This window comes from Bos mutus, chromosome 9, assembly GCF_027580195.1.
Source record: "Bos mutus isolate GX-2022 chromosome 9, NWIPB_WYAK_1.1, whole genome shotgun sequence".
Taxonomy (NCBI): domain Eukaryota; kingdom Metazoa; phylum Chordata; class Mammalia; order Artiodactyla; family Bovidae; genus Bos; species Bos mutus.
This window is the reverse complement of record NC_091625.1, coordinates 84,856,933-84,872,404: the sequence shown is the minus strand read 5'-3', so window position 1 is coordinate 84,872,404 and position 15,472 is coordinate 84,856,933. Positions and strand designations below refer to the sequence as shown.

At 39.8% G+C, this 15,472-nt stretch overlaps 1 pseudogene; it reads left to right on the top strand.

The window, feature by feature from the left end:
* Positions 1–13,517: 13,517 nt before the first annotated feature.
* LOC102282073 (retinoblastoma-binding protein 5 pseudogene) lies at positions 13,518–14,964 on the top strand (annotated as a pseudogene).
* The last annotated feature ends 508 nt before the right edge of the window (positions 14,965–15,472 follow it).

Genomic DNA, 15,472 nt, shown 5'->3' with positions numbered 1-15,472 from the left:
TAAAACTGATGTTTGGCTCTTTGTTCACAAACAGATTTCTTTCTTAAAGGCAACATCCTGGGTGTTACAAGCTCTGGATTGTGATTCAGAAGGTCTAAACACTGGTTTCATTTCTGTTACCAAGTTATGATTTTTTAGAAAGGTGCTTAGTATTCCTGATGGTCTGAAAAACAGTTTATAAAAATGAGTTATGATTATCTATAGGGACCAACAAACTGTTCCAACTCTACCCTTCTGGGAAGGGTGGAGTAGAAATAACAGTGAGCTTGGAGATCTCAGGTCAATCACTTTTAGTCTCTGGGCTTAGTTTCTCATGTGTAGAATGAGGAAAGTTGGATGTGAGTCGCGTTCATGCCCTGTGTTTAAAAGCCTAGGACACTGGGTTATTAAATGAGCATAACGTATTTTCTCTCCTTTGGATCCACAGTGATGGTAGCTTTGAAATCTTCCACACATAGATTCCAATGTTGCCAAGGCACTGGGAGAAAGACAGAGAGGACCACTCATGGTCATTCTGTAAATGGTAGATTTGGAGGGGCACAGGTCACTTCTGCTTACGTTCCATTGGTTAGAATGTCGCTTCTGTAAATGTAAGGAAGGCTGTTGTTGCTGTTGTACAGTGACTAAGTCATGTCCTGCTCTTTGTGATACAATGGACTGCAGCATGCCAGGCTTCCCTGTCCTTCACTATCTCCCGGAGTTTACTCAAACTCATGTCCATTGAGTCGGTGATGCCATCCAACCATCTCATCCTCTGTCACCCCCTTCTCCTCTTGCCCTCAATCTTTCCCAGAATCAGTGTCTTTTTCCAATAAGTCAGCTTTTTGAATCAGGTGGCCAAAGGATCGAAGCTTCAACTTTAGCATCAGTCCTTCCAATAAATATTCAGGGTTGGTGTCCTTTAGGATTGACTAGTTTGATTTCCTTGCTGTCCAAGGGACTCTCAAGAGTCTTCTCCAGCACCACAGTTTGAAAGCATCAACTCTTCATTGGAAAGCTGGGATGTGTACAGTAGGAGGAGAAAAGCTTTTAGTAGTTACTTGTTGGTCTGTGCCACAAGACAGTAGGACAGACTTTAAGTGTGCCAACAACATATGTAAGCATGACCACTGGACTTAATGACTAGATGATAAAGGACACAAAGGTAATAAAAGGAACTGTTAATGGTTACTATCATGTGATATTCTGAAAGACAAAACTATTATGATTTTTTTTTAATCTAGCAAAGAAAAGAATAGTCAATAAAAGTCTCTCTGGTTGTATGCTTTAAAAAAAAAAAAAAAAGTCTTAAGACACAAGTAATATGTCCAGATAAAATTGATCAGTCATTTTCCTTCATCTACTTGATGCTAATCTATTTGGGTGTTAGAGCACAAGTGAGTGGTTGACTCTGTAAAATTTAAACCCCCAGAAGTGTTTTCAAAATATAATTAAGCTGCTAGGTGGAAATCTTTCATTCAGAATCAAAGTACACTTAGAAGACACAAGATGGAGAAGATAGAATTGTGCTTTAGTTCGATAAAATGGCCATGAAATGTGATTGTGCCCTTTAATAACCAGTATTCAAAAATTCTTACAATTTGCACTTTCGGATTAGATAAGAGAACTTTTCTAAAAAATGTCCTCGTTGCTCCACTGATGTCTCTTGCATTTCTGTATGAAAATGCCTATTTCTTTGCTGCCACGTACCAGAGATATGTCATGTCAGCTTAAACTACGGTTGGTACAGAACTCAGAGTGAGCCCCGGTGTTTGTTTAAATAGGGCTTTTGATTCACAAGCAATTAGCCATTCATGACACATGACACTGTAACTGATGTCATCAGAGCAGCTAATTAAGTGTACTTGTGCATATGACATGCCGTGATGCAAGAGACTCAGAGCACAAACATATTTCCTCGTGTTGGATTACATAGACTTAATCATTGGGCTGGAATTCATCACAGTCTGATTATGAATTTGGCCACGACCCCTTCCAAGAACCCGAACTGCTTGTTTCCAAAGAAATTTAATTCAGCATTCCTTTTTTTTTTTTTTTTTTACTTTCTGCAATATTTCTTGCACCTTCAATTAAATGAATCAGCTCTGCTACAACCGTTAGTTTATACTGATGAACAAAAATAGGCCAGTGAGTCTGTTTTGAGCTTACTTCTATTTCAGCATAAAACACAGGAAGTCTTGGGTAATGAGCAGCAGCTGAGAATAAGACCTGCCCGAGTTGATCAAGACTGGGGTGAAGACGCACAGTGATCATGTGACAAAGCCTGTTTGCTCCTTCTGGGAAATGCAGAAGGGAGCATAGGGTCAGAGGAGAAGCCCAGGTGTGGGGATCAAGCAGAGGTGCATTCAAATCCCCAGCCCACAACTCACGAGCTTCGAGAACTCTGACAGTGGGCTGAACCCTATGAGGCCCACCTTCCTCATCTGAAATGACAGATAACAATTCCCACTTTAAAAATGCTGTCAGGAAGATTTAATGAGAGAAACTGGTACAATAAATAGTAAGCTCAGTACTAATGCCAGCCCCTTTCTCCTCATGATCCATTCCCACTTCTAGGACTTTCCACTGCAGTCAGCCTTCCTGCCTCTCTTCCTTCTATAGTTACTTTTTTTCACACTTGTTCTTGTGCATTTTAGAGACCAGCTGAACACCATATATATGACAGGCACAAGACACTCTTTACGCGCTCAAACAGTTTCTAGTAGGGTAGACAAGTAATGAGTACAGTTACCTTATCTTAAATGTCATCTGGGATCAATGATGCCATTTCTGTGGATCTTTATTTTCTTATTTATTAGCTGTGCCTCACAGCATGTTGGATCTTCGTTCCACAACCACAGGTGGAACCCTCACCCTCTGCACTAGAAGCATAGAGTCTTAACGTCTGGACTATCGGGGAAGTCCCAGTAGTAAGTACTTTTAATATTAATACAAGGATAAGTACATGGCTGGTGTGTGGGTCAAGCACATGAAAGGAACGTGTAATCCAGTTCCAGAGCAACAAAGCTTTGTTGTTGTTCAGTCACTCAGTTGTGTCTGACTCTGCGACCCCAAGGACTGCAGCACGCCAGAGTTCCCTGTCCTTCACTATCTCCCACAGTTTGCTCAAACTCATGTCCATCAAGTCAGTGATGCCATCCTATCATCTCATCCTCTCTCGCCCTCTTCTCCTCATGCCTTCAGTCTTTCCCAGCATCAGGGGCTTTTCCCAATACGTTGGTTCTTCAGCATCAGGTGGGCAAAGTATTGGAGCTTCAGCTTCAGCATCAATACTTTCCATATATATTTGGGGTTGATTTCCTTTAGGATTGACTGGTTGAGTTTATGGCAAGCAGTAGGTTATGAATGACAGAGGGCTGGTGCACAGCAGGAACATTACACGCAAAATCCAGAGGTGAGAGAAAGCCTGGACCTGTAGGTAGTTCTATCTGGCAGGAGGCAGGGTAATTGTGGGACATGAACTTGGAAGTAGGCAGAAGGCAGATTTTGAAGTACTTTATAGACCTTGTTGAGAAATTTAAACTTTATCTAGAGGGCAATTAGGGACTACTGCATGGTTTTAAGTGGAGAAGGGGCAGAATACAATTTATGCTTTAGAAAGACAGAGCAGGTGATGTAGGAATTAGTCAAGACAGTGGGGCCAGCTACAAAGTTGTTGACGTTCTCCACGGAAAGAGATGGACAGGCAGAATCAGAGTAGGTAGGATTTTTAATTATCCCTTCTTCCTGGGATTAGCCTGGGAACTTCTGTGAAGTTTCTACTTAGTCAAATAGTTTTACCATTTTCCCCACCTACCTGGGTATTAACTATAAGCACAAGTATTTGCTATTCTCACTTGCATATGTCCTCTGTGAGCCATGGTATGTAAGCTAGAGCTAGAGTCCAGCTTGCTTTGATGATCGCTGTGGATTTCGTCGTCTTCCTCACTGGTGACTAGTGTCTTCTTTCTGTGCCAGTAGACCTTTCTTGACAAAATTACCTTCAAACCAAACAGAACAAAACAAAAAACCTGACTAGCTTTCTAGAGAATCTATTTGACTATAGTTAAGTTTGTACATGTATATATAGAGGGGAAGACTGTTTCATGAAATATAATCTCGCCACTGAAATGACCTTCCCTAACTACTGCTGCTATAACTTGGGAAGACCCATTAGTGTTTAATAAAACATGACACATGAATGCAGCTGAAGGGCAAAGTAGTTGAAGAATTCTAATAGCTTAAGGAATGTGCCGACTCTGAAAGTCTTATGAGAAACTAAGGCATTTTAGAAGCAATTACTCTAACTTACAATTTTACTAAACTTCAAATTAGAAGGAATTACACTTTGGAAGCACAAAATAAGAAAAAAAGAATCATACTTATTCATCTCGAAGAACTTTTAAATAAAAGAACTTTTAAAAAGTTAGCAAGGGAAAGGCTTGCAAAAGTGATGTTTGGCATGTAGAATGGATGTTTAAAATGTTTAACGGATGCTTAAAAATGTTCCGTAGACCCACATAAATACAGGAACTGCTGGTTCTTCAGAGAAGAGCATGAATGAATAGCAGGAAGCATCATTTTAACACTGGCCATTTTTTAAATTATTTGGGTTCACAATATTTCTTTGCCAGAAAGCAATGAAGTGTGAAACCAATCCAATGAAACCAGATAGATTGGGACACCAGTACTTCCATATTTTTACCAAGCATTCAACATGCTGACATCATCTGAAGCCTATAGTTTAAGATCATAAATCCTCCTGTGAGGCTCATTTGTTAGTATTTGGGCTCATTTATCATCCCAAAGGGACAACTGCAAAGGAAAACACAATTGAATACTGTCGATCCATAAAACCTCACATGTTTGCATGTGACCTAATTTAAACAGAAAGAAATTCATCTGTATTTTCTTCCAAATCTACCTCCGTGCCCACAAAGGCCTTGAGGATACAAATGCATTTCTAAAAAAGTTTCCAGTTTTGTTCTCTTTTCTCATCTCTGATCATTTCCTGAAACTACCATTGTTGAGCGTATACTACACAACATTCACTATGGCAAGCACTTTATAAATAGGATCTTATCTAATTACAACAATATCATGAATGATGCTGCATTAGCCTGCTAGGGCTGCAATAACAAAAAGCAGTACAGACTAGATGGCTTGAAAAACAGATACTGTCTTATCATTTATCTTTCAACCTCTTTATACTGGTGTTGTACAGCATTAGCTGCCTTGCAGTTGTGGAGGCCAGACATCTGGCATCAAGGGTTGGTTCTTTCTGCAGGCTGTGAGAGAAGGATCTATCTGTTCCAGACTTCTCTTCTTGACTTGTCAATGGGCGTCTTCTCCCTATGTCTCTCTCTGTCCATGTCTATGTCCAAATTTCCTCTTCCTGGCAGCCCTGTGGTTAAGACTTCACCTTCCAATGCATAGTGTGTGGGTTTGATCCCTGGTTTGGAAGCTAAGATCCTACATCTTTCACAGCAAAAAAAAAAAAAAAAAAAAACACCATAAAACAGGAGCAGTCTTGTAACACAATCAATAAAGACTTCAAAAATGGTCCACATCAAAAAAAAAAAAGATTTTTATTTCCCTTTTCTCTCTTTTTTTTTTTTTGTGTGTGTGTGCCTAGATTTAACTTAAGTTATCTCTGTAAACAGCCTGTCCCAAATACAGTCACATTCAGAGGTACTAGGGTTAGGACTTCAACATACGAATTTTGTGGGGGACACAAATCAGTCCAGAACATCAGTACTATATTCCCATTTTACAGATGAAGAATTTGACCTTGAAAGTTCCAAGGTCAGAAAGAGAGTAAGATGTGAAGTGACTATTCCTCTGGGTTTACTGATTCCAGAAGCAAGCTCTTATTTGATACCTTGTGGGGCTTCCTTGGTGGGTCAAATAATAAAGAATCTGCCTGCAATGCAGGAGATCCAGGTTCAATCACTGGGTCGGGAAAATCCCCTGGAGAAAGAAATGGAAACCCACTCCAGTATTCTTGGCTAGAGAATTCCATGGACAGAGGAGCCTGGCAGGCTACAGTCCATGGGGTCACAAAGAGTCAGACATGACTGAGCGACTCACACTTTCAAACTCTTTTCAACTCAGACCCTACACCATATCTTATCCTATCCCCCCCATCTCTAGGCTTACCATAGGTATGAAAGAGCATCAGCTGATGAGCAATAGAGGAAAATATTTTTCTGACAGGGGTAATGGGTAGTATAAACAAAGGCACTTTGAAAGCTTCCATTTATTATCTACTTAGCATGGGATGGTAATAAGCATCTTAGAAACAGAATGAAAGAGAACTTGACCCTGCAATCTCGGATCTTTCAACTAATGACGGACAACACCAGTGCAAACAAGTTCAAAAGATAAATGGTAAAAGCTGAATAAATGTCTATTATTAACTAGATAATGAAAGGATTTCCACTAAACAAGAGCAAAGAGATAAAGTGGAACCAAAAGGAAGTGAAGGGTGTTTCATATTTAGATTAGGCTGGTCTGAAGGAAATCTGCATTTCTCTTCCTGTTATTTGAGCACAACTAAGGGAGGGTTTCAGAAGCCTCCGAAGAGAACAGTTCAGTGTTTCCTCAATTTATTTTGTGAAGCACATTACATTTTACATATTTTGCTCAGCGCCTCAGCAATGTGTTACCATTACAGATATTATAAACATGGTTCTAAACAAAATGGCATTCACAAAAAATTTTAATTATTTAAGTCATAAATATGAAATCTAACACCGAATCTTACAAAAGTTTGATAGTATAGTAAAACATCAAAAGTAGCTGAAGAGACATCTTGCTGTTTTTCCGTCACTTAAAAGCATGTCAGAGGGGCTTCCCTGGTGGCTCAGTGGTAAAGAATCCGTCTGCCAAGGCAGGGGATGCAGGTTCGATCCCTGATCTAAGAGTATCCCACATGCTGCAGAGCACCTAAGCCCATGCCCCACAACTATTTAGTCTGTGCTTTCCAGCTTGGGAGTCACAACCACTGAACCCAACCACCCTAAAGCTCGTGTTCTACAAGGAAAAGTACTGTCCCCTTGCCTCGCCGGAACTAGAGAAAAGCCTGCACAGCGACAAAGATCCAGTGCAGCCAAAAATAAATATACAAATAATTTTTAAAAAGCAAGTCAGAAAAAATCTGCAATATCTTTACTATTATATAAACAATAGAAAATAATCATACTGAGTTCCATACATATGTGGAAACATCTCTCAAATGAGTAAACTTCATTTTACTTTTCAGGTTATACATTTTACATTTTACATTTTCAGGTGATACCAACTTGATCACAAGTTTCTGGCTGAAATAGGCTTTAAATGAAATTTATGAATAGTGAAATGTAGTCCATTTCATGTGGGAAATTAATTTGGACAAAAAAAAAAAAAAAAAAAAACAATGTGCTTGATCACACATCTTAATATCAAGGCTAAATAGTGTTGACCCCTAAAGAGCAGTCTCACCCATGGAGTTGCCCAGAGGACTATGAAGAAGCAGAGGAAAGCATCTTTTTAGCATCGTCCTGAAGAGTTATTTACATTGTATACTCAGATGTTAGCCTGTAGATTTAGGAAAAATCAATTTGAATACTGTTTCTTCCCCTTTCTTTCATAAAACTTTGTCAAAAAGTAAACATCTTGGGTCCAAGCGACAATCTTTACCAAATAGTAAAATTTCTTATAATAAAAAATCTGTCAAGAGAGTGTGGCTACACACACACAGGTGGGCTGCCGTCCATTGGGTCGCACAGAGTGGGACACAACTGAAGCGACTTAGCAGCAGCAGCAGCAGCAGCAAGCTTAAGAAATGGCTTCAAGCTCAAATGTGTAAAGGAATATGATATACAACTAAGGACTAAAAAAAAAAAATCTAGAACAGATGTCCAGAAGCCCGGTTTCCTTGGGTGGGACTATGTCCAGTGAAAAATTCAGCCCCACTGAAAAGCCTAACAATGGATTCTTATCTTTGGAAGCTATAGTGATGCCCTGAAACAGTTATGGACTGTCACTATTTCTTCTAATTCCACTGAAAAGCACAGTGACACAATTCCAATGCATATGTAAATAATTACTAAGCAGCAGATAATTATGCTCAAATCAATAGCTGGACAGCTGGGTTACTCTATGTCAAAACCCAGGCAATTCAATGAAAGCTCCCCTGAGGAATATTCTTGGTTGTTATGGTGAATTGTGCTGTTACTTTTGCATTTTGATTGATTAATACACAATGCAGCTTGGCATATTTTCTATTTGGCATGCAAAATGCTGGTAACACATGAGAAGACATAGTTGAATTTTCTTACTATTTCTTAATGAAAATTTTCTTCAATCTTTCAGAAACACAGCAAAGTATTAGGTTTTGTGCATTTAAAAAGCCTTCACCTCAAAAATCTAAAAATAATATGCTGGCCTAAAGTAGGATGACTATGGAAATGGACAGATGCATCAAGAGAGTTCTAGCAAAGTATTCTTTTTTTGTAATATCAAAGAAAGAAGTTGATAGTAATTCTTGGAGAGGTAAAAATCTGACACTATAACATATACAGTTCATTTTAGAGATTTCTCTGCTAGTTCCATATGCATTCACAATGGATATTTATGTATCCTCAATGGGGAGAGTACATAAAATGTTTTTTCACCTTCAAAGGGAATGCATTTTATACAGAAGAAGAAAAATGAGGACATTCAGAACATTAAAACATACTTCATCGGGTAGTAGTGGAATCTAGTTTCTACTTGGGTTTCCTTACTCTGTCTTACAGGGTTTGCCTTAACCTTACTAGTCTAGTGGGGAGAATCCTAACATCTTTTATATACAAGTGTTCCAATCTTCCTCTCCTAAATCACTGCTCACAATCCCCATCTTATTCTCTCAGTGCCAATAGCCATACTTATTGGTGACAAAATGTGGTGTCTTATGCTGGGTGCCCTGTGGGGATGACAATTTCATTTAACTGATGTGCTATCTCAACAAGACTGCTAATGTGATTCAGGGAGGTGACCTGAGCTCTACCAGTCGTCCCCAAAGAAGAACAGGGCAGAGTCAACCAAGTACTTTTGGCTTCTTGTCCATGAACAATTGCACTGATATTCAGTCCTATGATAATGTGAGTGACCATACTCCTTAGGCACTACTGACCACTGGATTTTATTATTTCATCCTGTCTCTCTTTTTAAAAAAAATTAATTTATTTACTTTAATTGCAGGCTAATTACTTTACAATACTGTGGTGGTTTTTGCCATACCTTGACATGAATCAGCCATGGGTGTACATGTGTCCCCCCCCGTGCAAACCCCCCTCCCAACCTCCCTCCCCATCCCAAACCTCTGGGTTGTCCCAGTGCACCGGCTTTGAGTGCCCTGTTTCATGCATGGAACTTGGACTGGTCATCTGTTTCACATAACACAAAGCTTTCTTCCCTCTCCATTGGCTTCCTCATGGGCCCCATGTCTTTTAATTCTTATTATTGTCAAACTTGAAGGGATCTGGTTATCTTTTTCCCAAGGCCATCATCACACAGGAAAACAATGTATTTTCCAACCTTCCCCACCCTACATCCCCTTAACTTGTCACAGCCCATTGTTCTGATTTGCATTGGAAATATAATTTGTAATTGCCTACAAATTAACTATAGAATTTAAATTTCTCTTCCGGGATTACTAGCGTAATCCAATCTACTTTGCTTCAGTTTCTACTTGACATGAGTATTTCAATGTAATTTTTTTCATTAAAGAGATGATGAGTGAAGAATATAAATTAATGAAGTCATGCCTAATAAAATGAGAAGGGTTTGGACAATGATTAGTAGTAGAAATTTTTTTCCCCAGAAAATTAGATGTGCAGAGTTTCTGTGTGCTTCTTTTTGTAAGCCTCTATCTGGTGATCCTTCTGGTAAAATATTAAAACTAAGCTCTTCTCAAGAGTTGAATAAAAGGTAGAAAAGCTATAAACACATAGGTATGTTTTAAGGTATTAAAATTTCAGAGGGGAGTTACATCTTCTTACACCAGCACTGCCCACGTGATGCTTTCTCTCAGCCTCATCATAATGAAGGCCAGAATGTCCCCTTGGAATGTGTTTACCATCCTGGTCTCTGCGTGTGAAAGTTTTCACCTCCTCTGAGCTACTGTAAAAGCACCACTTTTTTTTTTTCTTTTTTAAAGAGATTTTGAAAAACTAAAAATGTCACTTGGAAATAAAGGGGGATAGGGTTTGCACACAGAAATGGGTCAGAGAACACAATGGTTGGAGAAGGCGGAGCTATAAATACAGCCACCTACATGCCACTTATCTCAGAGGAGCAGGCTCCTGCACACATGGGCTTCATAATACCAGATGGTCTATTTGTTCACAATATTAAAGGGCATCTAGAATTAGCTATAGTAAGGGATCAAAGTTGACTGAAGAATGGGCACAGAAAGGCTGCCCTGAAGATGGCCTGTCACTCAGGAGTGTGGAGCTCCTAGGCCTTCCTGTTGACCACTATCTTACAGAAGCGTCACTCCAAATCTTTGTTGTGACGAGACAGAAACCTAGGACAGACGGAAGCACCGTCCTTTATCCTTCCACAATATTACCAGATTGTACCTCTTGAGGCATTTCCTTGGCGGTGCTGTGTGGTCTCCAGCTGAGAAAAGGAGTTTCTAACTTGGATTTTGTGGCTCACATCTCTTGCCTATCACATCTCTCTAATAAAACAAATAGAAGAAGGTCAGAATAACCAGGCAATATGTAAACCAAGGTTTCCCGTGCTCTGAGGTTCTGCTTGACTAAAGTGTGTTTGTGTGTGGAAATGTGCTCCATCTTTAACTAACATCTCTAACAGTAGGGTACTGTTTTAGCTAGGCAGACAATTCAAAGAATTGAAATGAGGTCTTTCAAAGCCAAATCTGAGATTAAATATTCAAAGTACGAACCAACAGACAAGCCATTGTAACACACTATGGGTAGAAACACAAAACTCAAAGGACCAGAGTTTCCTTAAGATCCTTTCTGAGTTCCTTATAATTAATTTCTAGTTACTTGGCCCACGGAAGCAGGTTTGCTAGAATTCAAGATGGGAAATAGAGCGGTCTGTATGTAGACGTAGATTTTATGAAACACACATAACACACACAAATAGACTATAAAATAGACTTCTAACCCTTAAAATATCAGAGGTCAGAAGCTCCAGTGGTCCATCATTAATGAGGCCAAATGAAATTAAGAGCACTCACTACATCAACAGCAAGAGAGCTTGCATCCAACAGAATCTGTGATGTTGAATACTAAACATCTGGCCACAAAGTGATGGATTTTCCTCTGTCTGTCCATAAACTCCTAAATTCTCCAGCTTCCCAATTCATTGTTTTTTAAACTCATCTCTCAGCAATAACCTTCACACACCATAATTTTCATTAGCATGCTTCATCCCTCACTCTGTAGAAAATCTTTTATCACCAAACATCTCTATTGCCTCTCCTCTATAAATCAGCTCAAACATATGTCACTTCTTATCTAGTATTCCGATCATGCTCATATGCTCACCAATCTAACCAAATGCTCCATAGCTTCTCATCTACAGTTTCAAAATTTCACAAAACTCAAGTCTTACCCGGGGGTTCCTTCCCAGTCCCATTCTTTTTTTTTTTTTTTTAAACACAAATTTGCTTTGTTTACTTAATATAATATTTTCCAGAGGCAGATATCTAGACTACTAGGCCACCTCTCAGCCCTTCCAGCTCTGTATTTCCATATAGAGAAGATCTATTAATAACATTAACCAAGTAAGCTGTATTTTCTGTTGCACAGAGTGAAGAGGCTGGTGACTTTCAGAAGTGATCAGTTGTCTACAAGCAAACACCTACAACTGTTCTTTAATAAACATCTGATTTTATTTACAAAGCATTAAAGCTTCAGCAAGAAGTACCCGAGGCTAAGTCTCCTCTCATACAAAACTATAGGACATTAAAAAATGCCGAGGGGAGGGGAGGGTGACAGAAGGGAAAAAAGAATATGCATATATTGTACAAATCGAGAGAATCAAACTGAAACGGACACAAGGTTTCAGGAGCTGCAAACAATTCCAGAAGCATAAATAATTATTAGGAGCTGCTACCAGACACCCTGGCAGGGCTGACGTTGATTTTCTCAGGAGCCGGTTTAGGAGGCGGACAGAGGCTGAACACCCAAATGCTCAGGCAGAGGACACCCGGCTACTTTGCAGAAATAAGGCAGAGGCTGCCTGTATCACACAGTTTGCATACTGCTGCAGTGTACAGTAGAGAGAGAAATGAAATGGAAATAATGTCCGCAAAACAAAAACATGCCTAGTGACCCACCTACCAGTCTCAACCACTGGTCTGATATGAAATAGGAAATGAAATTCACAAAAGGAGCATCTGAGGAAAAGACAGTGGCATCTAAAAATATAGACATTTGGCCACTGGTTCAGGGAGAGCTCTTCAACTACTGAACATTTTGGTTCTAGAGACGGAATGGAAGAGACTCTTGCTGATGTGTTCTACTTTGATTTCTATGCTAAAATCCAAAAAGCAATCAACTTGTTTGGCTACCTATTGAAGCAACCACCAACCAACAGAGATTTCCCAATAAGCACAGTGTTTAACTCTCCTTTGAAAATACCGTGAAAATGATGATCCAGACTGAGCACTTCCAGTTAGCTCAAGCTCTACTCAGAGGGGCTAGAAAGCCTTCTGCACACCTCGTTTCTTCACTCTGGATTTTCAGAGAATTTCAAACACCTGGGGGACACAGCCATCCAATCTGCTAGTTTTTATACAAAGAACAGCAAAAGCAAAAATTAAAAATTTTTAAAAGCTAAGCAACCTTTCACAGAAAGGAAGTGACTTGAAACACGTAAGAAGGAAAAGGAGCGTGGGGAAACACGATGACTGATGGGAAGGACAGATGTCCACAAGCAATGATAAAAAAAAAAGGTTCCTTGATTTTTTATTTGAATTGTGTTGTTGCTGCTTTGATTATGGATGGTTTTATTTAGTCCTTGCATAGATTCCCCCACCCCAGTATAAAATAAGCTTGTTCAAAGACACCCCAGTTTGTTTTTGTCTCTGGAAGCCCATACAGGTAAAGCAATATAAACTACTAATGATTCTTTGCTGGAGACCAAATGAAACTAGCTATCTTCATAAACCATGATTGAATGAACCAATACTGGAGAGAAACATGCAATGAGAAGAAAACCAAGAAAAACCCTGACCGTCTTACAGCCCAGCTTGAGCAAAATGTTACAGAATGTTAAAAAGAGGGGGCCTTTCCTATCTCTCTCTCAGAAAATCTGAAATCTTCCAAGCACTTTCTTTTCTGCCCATCCTTTGTAACAGACTATGAAAATATAGGAGGCATCTGGTGAGTAGGTAACTTTAAAATGGAAGAAAGAATGTGCAAACCGAAGTTTTTTCTAGGATACAGGCAGCAAAATTTCAGGTAAAAGTAAGTCACTCAAGGACATGCACTGAGGAGCGAAAAGTCCAGTATCATCCACGAGATCAGAACAAGGTTCTCGTGTGTCCCATGAAATCTGCTCCTGTCATGTTGACCCTTTCAGATTCCAAACATGACTCCGATTTGAACGTGGTTGCATCTTTTGATAGGCGAGGAGAATATATCTACACAGGAAATGCAAAAGGCAAGATTTTGGTCCTAAAAACCGATTCTCAGGATCTTGTTGCTTCCTTCAGAGTAACAACTGGAACAAGCAATACCACAGCCATTAAGTCAATAGAGTTTGCCCGGAAGGGGAGTTGCTTTTTAATTAACACAGCGGATCGAATAATCAGAGTTTATGACGGTAGAGAAATCTTAACCTGTGGAAGAGATGGAGAGCCTGAACCCATGCAGAAATTGCAGGACTTGGTGAATAGGACCCCGTGGAAGAAATGCTGTTTCTCTGGGGATGGGGAGTACATAGTGGCAGGGTCAGCCCGGCAGCATGCCCTGTACATGTGGGAGAAGAGCATTGGCAACTTGGTAAAGATTCTCCATGGGACCAGAGGAGAGCTCCTCCTGGATGTAGCTTGGCATCCTGTTCGACCCACCATAGCGTCCATTTCTAGTGGAGTGGTATCTATCTGGGCACAAAATCAAGTAGAAAACTGGAGTGCATTTGCGCCAGACTTCAAAGAATTGGATGAAAATATAGAATATGAAGAAAGGGAATCAGAGTTTGATATTGAAGATGAAGATAAGAGTGAGCCTGAACAGACAGGGGCTGACGCCGCAGAGGACGAGGAAGTGGATGTCACCAGCGTGGACCCTATCGTGGCCTTCTGTAGCAGTGATGAAGAACTGGAAGATTCAAAGGCTCTATTATATTTACCCATTGCCCCTGAGGTAGAAGACCCAGAAGAAAATCCTTATGGCCCCCCACCGGATGCAGTCCAAACCTCCCTGATGGACGAAGGGGCTAGCTCAGAGAAGAAGAGGCAGTCTTCAGCAGACGGGTCCCAGCCACCTAAGAAGAAACCCAAAACGACCAATATTGAACTGCAAGGAGTACCAAATGATGAAGTCCATCCACTACTGGGTGTGAAGGGGGATGGCAAATCCAAGAAGAAGCAAGCAGGCCGGCCTAAAGGATCAAAAGCAGGAGGAGCAATCTCAGAACTGTTATGAAGACCCTTGAAGTTCTTCATTCTTCCCTACTTTGCCATCATGTGGCCTCTGGACACTGTGGTCAGTCATCTGAGATTGACTTTAATTTAAAACAAAGGCCTCTGTCTTCCACCCAGGAGGTGGAAGGAGTGAATTTTATGTTTGAATGAAGAAGTGAATTACGGAAGAAGAGTATATGTCCCTTCCCTTTCAAGCATAAGTCCAAATAGACTCTCAGGAATGAGGATTTGTGAAGACATCAAACAGGAGTTTTGACTCTTTAAAAATGCTTGTTATGTTGCTGGAGGAGATTGCTGGTCTGCTAGTCTGTCTTCCCTGTACCCAGCACCGTTTCGGCTTCTCACTTCCTATCCCCGGTCCCATTCTTTAGACAGATTCCTCAAGTCAGTCATAATTTAGAATCAAACGGAAAAACAAACTTCTCTATAGATTTCTCCCTTTTAATCCTATATGTACTTTCTCCCTATTCATCCTATACATCACTTTCTATTCTTGACCTCTCAAGCTCTGCTTTATTCAAAGTCAGCACGCAGTTGAGATCAACTGGCTTTTGATCAGCATTCCCAACGACACCTTGATTTTTATTATCTAAAAATATAGGATAGAAACGTGGGATCAAAACCAAAATAAAATGAATCCTTCTATTTTAATGCATTTCAATTTTAAACTATTTTATATCTTTCATATAATTATGTGTTTTATCTGATGCTATATACATGCTCACATAAATTTTGAAACTATTATATATTATGGTTTTTCAGCACTAACAAATGTGCAGAGCACTTACTAGTGTATAATTACTCTTATTTTGGGCTTTTCAGGTAATGCAATGATAAAGA